Source organism: Mesocricetus auratus, unplaced genomic scaffold, assembly GCF_017639785.1.
Source record: "Mesocricetus auratus isolate SY011 unplaced genomic scaffold, BCM_Maur_2.0 Super-Scaffold_100009, whole genome shotgun sequence".
Lineage (NCBI taxonomy): Eukaryota > Metazoa > Chordata > Mammalia > Rodentia > Cricetidae > Mesocricetus > Mesocricetus auratus.
Window position 1 is genome coordinate 59,840,709 of NW_024429193.1, and position 11,209 is coordinate 59,851,917.

Below are 11,209 nucleotides of genomic sequence, written 5' to 3' on the forward strand. Positions count from 1 at the left end.
AAACAGGTTACAGTCTATAACGGTAATTTCAAGTGGTGGGAATATGGCGACTGTTTACAGTATCTATATAAGGAATATGGGAAGACCAGTAAATCATGAGGATATTTGAAACAAGTTTTCACCTGTCATACGATTTTTGTCTGGTTTTCAGCAAATGCACGGTCATTTAGTGTGATGAGATGGTACAGTGGTTCTGGGTCTAAGCGACTTTGTTTCCAATTCTTTTATAGTGTATGTCTCTGCTCGCCCTAGTTTTCTCACACCCCATCTTATTAACTGTGACTAATTAGGCTAAGCTGATGGTTTGAAGAGGCCAAACTGTCTCATCCAAGTGTTAGCCAGATCTGACCCCAACAAGGTCATAGGTAAGCAGTGAGTGAATTTCACTGGGGTTACTTACAGAAGCAAAAAGAACTCAAAAGACAGTTGCAACCCAAAAGCCCATGGTAGTATGGATGACAGCTCACAAAAGCTGGAAACCTGGATTGCACTGCAGGCAGCTCAACAGGTAGGAAATTGTGCTTCCCAGGCAGCGCAGGTGGTCTGAGAGTGTCTCTCTGCAGTCCTTACAGCTTGTGTGTATGCTTGGGGAGGGAGGGCTCTAGTGAATCTGGTCAGTTTCAGTGACTTCCTGAAGCTATTGAGTTGTTTACTCTTGAACTTCCTTGCAGGAACTTCTTCCCAATATCCTGTCTTAACTCCCCCCTAGAACACCCGTTGTTTCGCTTCCTCTTAAATCCTGTGTGTTAACGAGAGTTCCTTCAATATGGAATGTTTTAACCTCCCAGGAGCAGATATACAACAGAACCCCTCCTATGAGGGTCTTGGCATGTGTGGGGATGTGTGTGGGAGGAGTGGGTGCCTTTCCAGCTTCTGCTAAATATGATTAATGTGCCAAAGTGTCACGTTTAGGGCCAGTGTGTCCCAAACCCATCATACCTAAGATGCAGGCCCCAGAATCCAAAACAGTGATGTAGGTGACTGCAAAGGTTACTGCTTACATCTACACAAAAGAATGGGTTTGTATTCACTACACATTGTCCTTCCATTAATCTAATCAAGATAATCCCCTGCAAACAAGCCCACAGGCCAACCTGGTCTAGCTAGGGTGCCATCAGCATCTCAAGCCTAAAGAAAAGCCCCCCCCCATCTCTCTGTCCCTGATGTATTTTATATTTCTGATGTGGGTGATTTAGGAGTTCCTTGTTACATCAAACAAACCAGCCATGGGGGGGGCAGAGAAAGATGCTGGAGCATAAATTTCAGTCAATTTCCCACAAGTGAGTGTTACTTTTGAAAATAAACAGGAAAATTTCCCGTGAAGATGCTATCAGGCTGAAAAAGCCTGGAGCTATGGAACTGCTCCCTAAGCAAAGGAAAGCCAGAGTAAACGGTTTCCCCCCACCCAGGGGACTCCAGGCAAAAGAGCACGAGTGCAAACTGTACCTCTGGTCTCATGTTTATTTTTACAGCCCCTTTGATAACAGGGAACAAGGAAGCCTGATTCCACATCAACTTGGTCAAGCTTCCATAGAGCACAATGATGATATCTATCTTCAGAAAGACATCTGAGACATGGAATAGGCCTGGTTTTTAGAAATTAAGGAAGGCCTGGAGAATTCTTGTGGGCAATTAATGGATGTCTGAAGAGCCGCCCGCTGTGGGTGACACGACACCATTCTTTAGGAATGTGCTGAACTGTGCGAGAGTGGAAAGAGCCTTCTGGCATGCATGCATCCATTGGCTCCTCTCCGTTTCTTTAATAAGACTGCAAAGTGAACAGTTGGCTAAAACTCCAACCACCGTGACTTCCACAGCTGATGGACTGTGGCCTGGCTCTGAGATCTAAAATAACCCTCCCTCCCTTGAATGAACCTTGTCAGTATTTTATCACCACAACAGGAAAGGGGGAAAGAGCAATTCCTTTCCTTAACCTCACTTGTAAACACCAGATAGTTGCTCAATTTGGTCTGTAAACTTCATTTTATTGTTAGAAAAATAGCTGGACAGTCACCGTGTTTAAATCTTGTGGATTTTGGGGGGCGGGGACGGGATTTCACTGTGTATCTCAGGCTGACTTGGAATTCCGCTTACTCTGCCTGCTTTAGCTTCCCAAGTGTTGGGTTTTCAGGCATTAGTCACAATATGACTTACTTCCATTGCATTTATTAGATGTTATTCAAAATAGCTGAGGCAGGAATTCTCATCTCATTTGTGGTTTGTCTTAAGAAGGAAAGCCTAATGTTTAAAGACACCCACCACAGAAAAGAACAGCTCCCGGCTACTACATCCCTGGGTCAAAGCCACCTCAGTGAGGACGACTCGGTTCTTGCACTTTAATCAGAAGAGGTAAATTCGGTTTCATTCTCTCCATCCGGCCACATGCACTTGCGGCGTAGTGATGGTAGTGATGGGAAAACTGGAGACCGGAAAGGGCCGTTTTACCTCACCGTAGAAATTATCTCACGGCTTGGATTCGAACCCACATTACTTTGACCACAACGCCGAGTACTAGCAACTGAGCCTCAGGAACACTATTTGTCAAGTGTAAGTGTGACAATCGGTGGCCGCCGGTCAGGACAGGGCAGGACATGTAAACCCGGCAGTGGTGGCGCACGCCTTTAATGCCAGCACTCCGGAGGCAGAGGCAGGAGAATCTCTGTAAATTCGAGACCAGCCTGGCCTACAGAGTGAGTTCCAGAATTGTCAAGAGCATATAGAGAAACCCTGTCTTAAACAACCTTTCCCCATCCCCCCAAAAAAATTCACAGGTAAAGGTCGTCGTTCCTTCCCCTCCAGGTCCTTCTGCCCTTTATTCCCTTGCATTATGTGTCATCCCCCCTCCCCAAATCCCTTAGCCTCACCAGCTGCGCCCTGCAGGTCTGTGCTCCCGGCTCCTGCGCTGACGCCCCTGTATCCCGCACCCCCTTCCTCTGCTCCCCTCCCCTTTCCTCCGCTTCCCTCAGGTTCAGCTCCCTGATCGCTGGCGCCGCACTCGCCGCCTTTCCCACGCCGGGGCACGCCGAGGCTCCAGCACACACCTAGGGTGACCGCCCCCTCGCGAGTCCGTGGCTCGGGGTCTGCAAAGGACCGGACCCTAAAGCTCACTTGGGCTCCTTCGCGGAGTCCTGGGGGGCGTCCGGACCGACCGCCAACCCGCCAGCATGGAGTCCGGGTCGGCTCCGACCCACGGGTGGCGGCAGGGTCCCAGCGTCCCGGAGGCCCCGATCTCCGGGTGGCGGCGGGACGCGCAGAGTTCAAGCGGTTGCCCAAGCTCAGGAAGCGGGCCCTGGGCACGCGGGGCGCTGGGCACTCCAGGTGGCTCGGAAGCTGACTGCTTGGACTTTGGCCCCGCGCCTTCATCGCAGGGGTGGCCACCGCGGTGACCGTTCGTGTATCAACGGGCAGCAGGGCGTCTCCTGTACTGTCTGTGTGGCTCATTCCGTTAGCGCGTCTCAGAGTCTACCTAGATGTCCTGAGGTTTTTTTTAGCAGCTTCCCCAATAGGCACGGGCGGTGGAATTCCGGAACTGGTAAATTCACATTTCCTTAGGATACCCACGCCCTTTAATCCCAGCATTCGAGAGAGCCAGGCAGGGGGTCTTTTGTGAGTTCCAAGCCAGCCAGGTAAGACCCTGTCTTAAAAACAACAAAAATTGCTGAGATACAGGAAAAATTGACCAATCGTAATTTGTCTATAGCCTCAGGCAAGAAAAATCGATTGCTTACCATCACAGAAAGGGACCATCAGTATAAATATTGTTGATTGGTTGACATTTAGCTCAAGCTGGTCCTGATCTCTAATTCCTCCTAAAGTTCATAGCTTTCTGGGGGCTATAACCACTGTATGCTATTATTTGTTTTGGAGAAAGAGCATTCTTCCTTAAATTATGAATTATCTTGTGTATTTTTTTCCAAATTTGCAATTACTAAGCCATGCTGTTGCAGTCATTTCTAGCACCACGTTTTTGGTGACTTCTGCAAATGTTCACTTAACTGTGAAGGAACGGGCGTTGCCTTTGTCACATGATGGTGTTATGTCATGCTCTGAGCGCACTCTGCTAATGTGTCTTCCACAGGGATCAGTGTTCCCAGCTGTAGCGGTGTCCCTTTCTTGTTTTCTTGCCTGCACAAAAAGCTTTCTCCCAGCTGTTTCCAATGCAGACCTAGGGCAATGCTGCCATCCCTTAGCTCAGGGGAGGTGCAGCGCAGGACCACACACAGTGCACAGGCACACAGATACTATGTTGTGTATTTGGACAGAAACTCCCAAGATGCTTCAAAGTACTCAGTAACTGCAATGACTTTTTATGGTGTCCATGCACTCAGATCCTGAGAGAGCTGGCTGAGAGAGAGAGAGAGAGAGAGAGAGAGAGAGAGAGAGAGAGAGAGAGAGAGAGAGAGAGAGAGAGAGAGAGAACACACACACACACACACACACACACACGAGAACACACAAACACACGCTCTTAGATCAGGGGTTCTCAACCTATGAGTCGAGACCCCTTGGGGTTGAACAACCCTTTCCTAGATATTTACATTACAATTCATAACAGCAAACGTACAGTTACAAAGTAGCAACAAAAATAATTTTATGGTTGGGGGTCTCCACAACATGAGAAACTGTATTAAAAGGTTGCATCATTAGAAGGTTGAGAACCACTCACAGTTTCCTGACAAACTGCTTGTCCAGGGGGAAGAATATCCCCTGGCTCCTTTCCTCCTTGTATTTCCCTCTTCCCTCACAAACCATGGGTTCCTTTCAGCAGCTGGAGCTTGCTCCCACATGATAGAGAATAGTATGCAGATAACAGATTTACTAACTTTATTCATATGGGGGCTTTGCCTACATGTCTGTCTATGCAACACATGCATGCCTGGTGCATTTATTTAAAAGTATTTTCAAGGTAAGCGGTACCAAAGTAGGACATCAACAACTGTGTAAATTTTTAGCTTTTGTAAATTTACTTAAAGATTTTGTTTGTTTGTTTGTTGGTTTTGTTTTTCCAGACAGGGTTTCTCTGTGGCTTTGGAGGCTGTCCTGGAACTAGCTCTTGTAGACCAGGCTGGTCTGAACTCACAAAGATCCTCTCGAGTGCTGGGATTCCTTAAAGATACTCTAAAGGCCAGGGTTACTAAGGAAGCACAGCAGCAGTTGCTCCAGTTTTTGAAATGTGTAAGGGATGTGTGCCCCTGGTTCCCTGCAGAAAGCACTGAGTCTAGAGATTGGGAAGAGGGTAATGAATGAGCGCTCTTTGTCTCAGACTGTGTTTTGACTGTTACTATGTTGCTGTCCTGTTCCATGGGTTCATGTCTCTGAAAAGCTTAATCTCTCTAGGGGACCGGAGAGAGAGCTCAGAGGTTAACAGCACTTATTGTTCTTCTAGATGATTTCTTGAGTTCAATTCCCAGTAACCACATGGTGCCTCACAACCATCTACAATGAAATCTGTCTGTAAACAGATATCTTGAGCACTGATAGATAATTTTTTTAAAAAGCTATCTGAACCGTTTCGACGGCTGGAGCTCACCTTCCCAGATTTGGTGTACCAGTACCAAGTTGTGTCTTTGTTGTCTGTTTCTGTCTACTCCTCTCTTTGCTATCCTAGAGGAGAGAAAGCAAGTTGCCTCTACCTCTACCCCCCTTGAGCATTTTTATTGCATCAGTTCCAGGACTTTGGAACCCAAACCAGACTTGAGACTTACGCCTAGAGAGAAAAACTTCTCAAAGAAAGAGACTACCTCCTTCCATTGTTCTCTGACCCACAGCCAGCCAGCAGCTCCTGCAGAGGGCAGGGTGCATGCTTAGTTGAGTAGAGAGATTATGGGAAGACATGCAACCTACAAAATGTGAAACAGAAAATCTGGGGGTTTGGCCAGAGACTTTTTAAAAAAGATTTATTTATTAAATATACAGTGTTCTGCCTGCATATATCCCTGCACACCAGAAGAGGGCACCAGATCTCATTACTGATGGTTTTGAGCCACCATGTGGTTGTTGGGAGTTGAACTCAGGCCCTCTGGAAGAGCAGCCAGTGCTCTTAACCTCTGAGCCATCTCTCCAGCCCCCTTGGCTGGAGAAGTTAACAAAAAATGTTTTTTTTTCAGGAACACTGGCAGCCAAGGACATACTCTGTGCCTACCAGAGCTGCTCCCTTCATTCTTTTTTTTTCTGTATTGTTTTGGAGGCTGTCCTGGAACTCACTCTGTAGACCAGGCTGGCCTTGAACTCTGCCTCCCGAGTGCTGGGATTAAAGGCGTGCGCCACCAACGCCCGGCTGCTCGCTTTATTTTTAAATAAAATTCTTCTTCACTGTGATAACAGTCAAGGTCTCTTTTGCTGGCCAGTAGCTTCCCACCTTAAGCCTTTTCTGTCCTGATACTGCTTGAAAAAAGACATTGACTTATGCTAGCCTGTATACTTTGGGAAGCTTTGACTTTAAAATAAAAATCAAAGATACATTACATTTAGGGAAAATTATGCTTTTGTTTCCACAGGAAAAGAAAAATATATGTGGGTTTTAGTCATTTACATCCAATGGGTTACAAACACTTGTCATCATTTAAGGAAACTGGGTACAAATTATTATTTAAGATAAAGAAAACTGCTGCTAGTCTCAAATGTTTCACATTGGTACAGGTTTTCATTTGTTGATGCAAATTTAAGTTATTCTTATTATGATACACACACACACACACACACATTTCTGTTTTTGTTTGAAATTCGTAGCTATGCAATGATCTGGACTCCTGGAGGAAATCACAGAAGACTTTGATGGAAATTTGCATGTTGTGTGGAAAGTGAGGAAAAACAAGAAAAGGGGCAAGAGATTGGAATTATAAAGGGAATGAAAAAAAAGACATTTGTCTATTTCTGGCTAAAGCAGAGGAGTACGAATAGGGAGAGCCAAACCTGAGGATACATGGGAATTGTAGAGGCCAGAGGGGATGTGAACTATACTGAATGTAAAAGAAAAACTATAATACATGGAAATTTAATCATGTAGGATAAATTGTGATTGGTCTTCTTCACTAAAAAAGCCGGTAATTCTTCACTGTGGAATATTTATGTCAAAAATGGAATCATATTTTTAAAGGTGAAAGGAGGACTGAGGTCCAAAACACAAGCCAATATTAATCATCATAGTGCAACCCTCTAGGTTACAGGGTTCTATATGGTTGACCTCCTCTGAAATGACAAGGCTAACACTCTTAGCTATTCAGACTTTCATAGAGAAGCTCAAACATGTTTCTTAAAAACTGTCAGCATCACATCTATGGTCTTTAAATGAAAACTGTAGTTCAACTTCTCCTATAATGTCTATAAATAGAAAAAAATGCTTATAAGTATATATTCTAAGGCTCTAAGAATATAAAATTTAAGTTATGATAAGAGGAGGATATAAAATACGTTTTAAAATGCAAGTCTTAGATGTCTGAGGATATAAGGACTTGAATTATAGGGGTCTAAAATGATATTTTAACAAAATAATACAATGTATAAAGATATAAAATGGTTTATACAAATTTCTTTTCCTTTCTATGATATTTTTAAACTAGTATTTCAAAAGTTCAGAGTTTAACATTAATAGAGTTCTGACAGGCTAATAGAACAATGAGTGCTCACTGTTACATAAGAAAAATGTACATGCTACTGTTGTTTCACAATACCTGTTACCTACTTTTTCTACAATATGGATTTCAATACAGATTGATAATGTTAATATATCTAAAAATTTCATCTTTTTTTTTTTTTTTGGTTTTTCGAGACAGAGTTTCTCTGTATTGTTTCCGAGGCTATCGGTCCAGCCCAGCCTCGAACTCACAGAGATCCGCCCGCCTCTGTCTCCCGAGTGCTGGGATTAAAGGCGTGCGCCACCACCGCCTGGCAAAATTTCATCTTTTTTATAAAAGAGATTCATACAAACTTCAGAAAATTGAGATAGTCATAAAATTTGAATCCACTTTTCACAAATCAAGAGGCCTCCCAATAAATACAGCTTGTTACCCCAGGTCTATTCCTGAGGATGGTATTTTTCCCTCTCCTGACCTTGGGACACCTCCCTTTCCTCAATTACTGAAACTATTGGTCTAAAAGTTTCAAATAAGTTCATACATTTTAACTTCTGTTCCTAGTTTGTATCTGTTGCAACAGATTTCCGTTTGATTGACAAACATATCCAACCATAGCTCTGCACCTGCTGAAAGCTAATTTGGGCCAAGGCAGCTGATGTAGATGCTGGCTTTTCTGCTGGCCAATGAGCCAGATGCTTCTAGGTTCCCTCACTGCCTTTGAGTAACATCTAACCCTCCAGGACCCTGGGAACAACATCCTAAGGTCAGCAGGAAGTAATTACAGAAGAGAATATGTCATCCTTATCCCCCTGGATTGTTAGATGAAAGGGGAATTACTTGTCATAAAAACATGAGATAGAATACCACCTGGTCCCCATTCTCAATTTCAAGTCCCTTCCATATAAGGAGCTCTGTCATCACCAAAGGGCTCTTGACCCTCCTGCTTCTTTTTTTTTTTTTTTTTTTTTTGGTTTTTCGAGACAAGGTTTCTCTGTGGCTTTGGAGGCTGTCCTGGAACTAGCTTTTGTAGACCAGGCTGGCCTCGAACTCACAGAGATCTGCCTGCCTCTGCCTCCCGAGTGCTGGGATTAAAGGCGTGCGCCACCACCGCCCGGCCGACCCTCCTGTTTCTTACAATTGCTGTTGGCTCTTGTGTCATTGATGCTTCCTGTCTGGGTGCCATCGAGCTAATGCTGCTAAAATCCAAATATCAGCCTCTGGGATGAACCCATTTCACAGATGCATTACTTAAGGGCAGGGAATTGTTAAAGGGGCACATGGGAGTCTTAAGACTCAATTATAAAAAATAAAAAAGGGAGAGTTATACCCATAATATCATGCCTTATTTGTTTTAAATATCTTATTTGTTTTGAAAATTTTAAAATGTGGATGCTACTGGAAGATCTGTTGCTGATTGGTTTTGGCATGAAGACACCACCACAAAATTTGCACAAATCAAATGGAAAGATTCATCTACTGCTTTTTGGAAGGGCCCTGACCCATGAGGATGAGGGCATGTTTGTGTTTTTTCACAGGATGAAAATTAAGCTCATTGGTTGCCTGAAGGTTTGGTACAATATGGGGGCAGAGATACAGGGATTCTGCTGTTGTTGATGCTAATTCAGAAAAGCCAGAATGAGACCTATTGGACCTATGTTCTTGATCCCCCCATTTTACATCCTGTGGTTTGGGAAGGAAAAGACGTTGTGGTCACAGTCAACGATACACAACTTTTGGGTTGACCTGCCACTCAAGAGTTCTAGATTGCTTGACATTTTTCTTAGGTTGGCTATGGTAAAGGAATTCCTGTATGTTTTGTAAAGAATATTACTTTGAAAGGATGTCTTGGAGTGTTTCCAAAACTAATAATGGGACATGATAAACAATATACTTATTATACCAAGTTATTGTTTCCTCAAGGTAATTGGGTAAATGATACTTCATTCCCTCAATGATTTCCTCCATGCATGAAAGAATTTTGAGATTCTAATAGAACTTTGTTATTGAGACAGTGGACTGGCATTATCCCATTAAAGTATAACAGGGCCATCACAGTATACTCTTGTTTTTGTATTTTTTTGTTTTTGTTGTTTTTTTTGAGACAGGGTTTCTCTGTATTGTTTTGAAGGCTGTCCTGGAACTTGCTCTGTAGACCAGGCTGTCCTTGAACTCACAGAGATCCACCTTCCTCTGCCTCCTGAGTACTGGGATTAAAGGCCTGTGCCACCAACGCCTGGCCCACAGTATACTCTTGACTGGTCTGGAAATCAGAATGATCATACTGACTCTTATCCTGTCTGCAGCAGAATCTGGGGACCAAGGGCTGTCAGCTGGAATTTGGTATTCCAACATGAGATTTTCACAGACTTATGTGTGGAAACTTGCTGCCACTAGGAACTAAGAAAGGATAATCCAGTTATTCAAAATCTGTTTGTCGTCTAAAAGGGACTGTTTTGGCTTGTGTGAAAAGCCCAATGTTCTTTTAGTGGGAAAGGTGAATATTTCTATGAAAGTGCTATTGGATGGGAAAGAGTTACAGCACACCTTAAAGGAATTTGATATGTTCTTATGAATCCTTAGATTTGGCCAAATTACATGAAGAAATTATAAAGATTAGAATAGCTGAATTAGATTTTAATGCAGCAAAAGCAACTGAAGATATTTTGAAACAATTTTAAAAAGCTCACCTAAATCTAAATGCTCTGTTCCCAGGTTATAATCCCCATGAATAGAGTCCTCTCCAGTATTGGGAGTTACCTTCATTCCTGCAATGTCTTACAGGCAAGACCCCCTGCCATATCTGGGCTGCTGACTATTGTCTCATACTTGAGTCTTTTTGTGTTTTTGAGGCAACAAATCTTATATAACAAGGGTGGCCTGTAATTATGCAGCCACTGATGATAATGAACTCCTCATCCTCCTGCCTCTACTAAGTGCTGGGAGTGCAGACATGGGCCATCATACCACATCCAAGTTTTCTTCCTTTCATCTTTGAGACAGGGTCGCACTATGTGGCCCTGACTGCCCTAGATCATGCTGTATAGACGAGGCTGGTTTGGAAGTCGTTCGGTCTCACGGGCAGTCAAAATATCCAGAAATGAGTTTAAACTGCGCTGCAGGATTTCTGGTGCTTCGACAAAAGTCTGCATCCCCAGGAACTTGTGAAACTGTTTCTCACCTGCCAAAAGGAGTCATTTCCCTTACATCGGGCAGGAGGGACAAATGGCTCTCTGTGGCACCCATTAGCAACTGCAGTCCTATGCTGGCCTCCATGCTCCCTCAGTATCACAAGAACCTGCCACTCATTTCAAACTTCACCAGCATCCGAGGCCTGCTCACTCCTGCTCTCCTTTATCCTAACCTCCCCTCGGCCGCACATCCTTTCTTATTTCTTTTTCCTTTTGGCTTTCTGAGACAGGGTTGCTCTGTAGCTTTAGAGCCTTCCTGGAACTCCTCTGTAGACCAGGCTGGCCTCGTATTCACAGAGATCCTCCACTCTGCCTCCTGAATGCTGGGATTAAAGGTGTGCGCCACCACCGCCGGCGCCAAACATCCTTCTTATAACCTGGATATTCTCATTTCTCTGTGTCTCTGTCTCTGTCTCTGTCTCTCTCTCTCCCCTCTCTCTTCTCTCT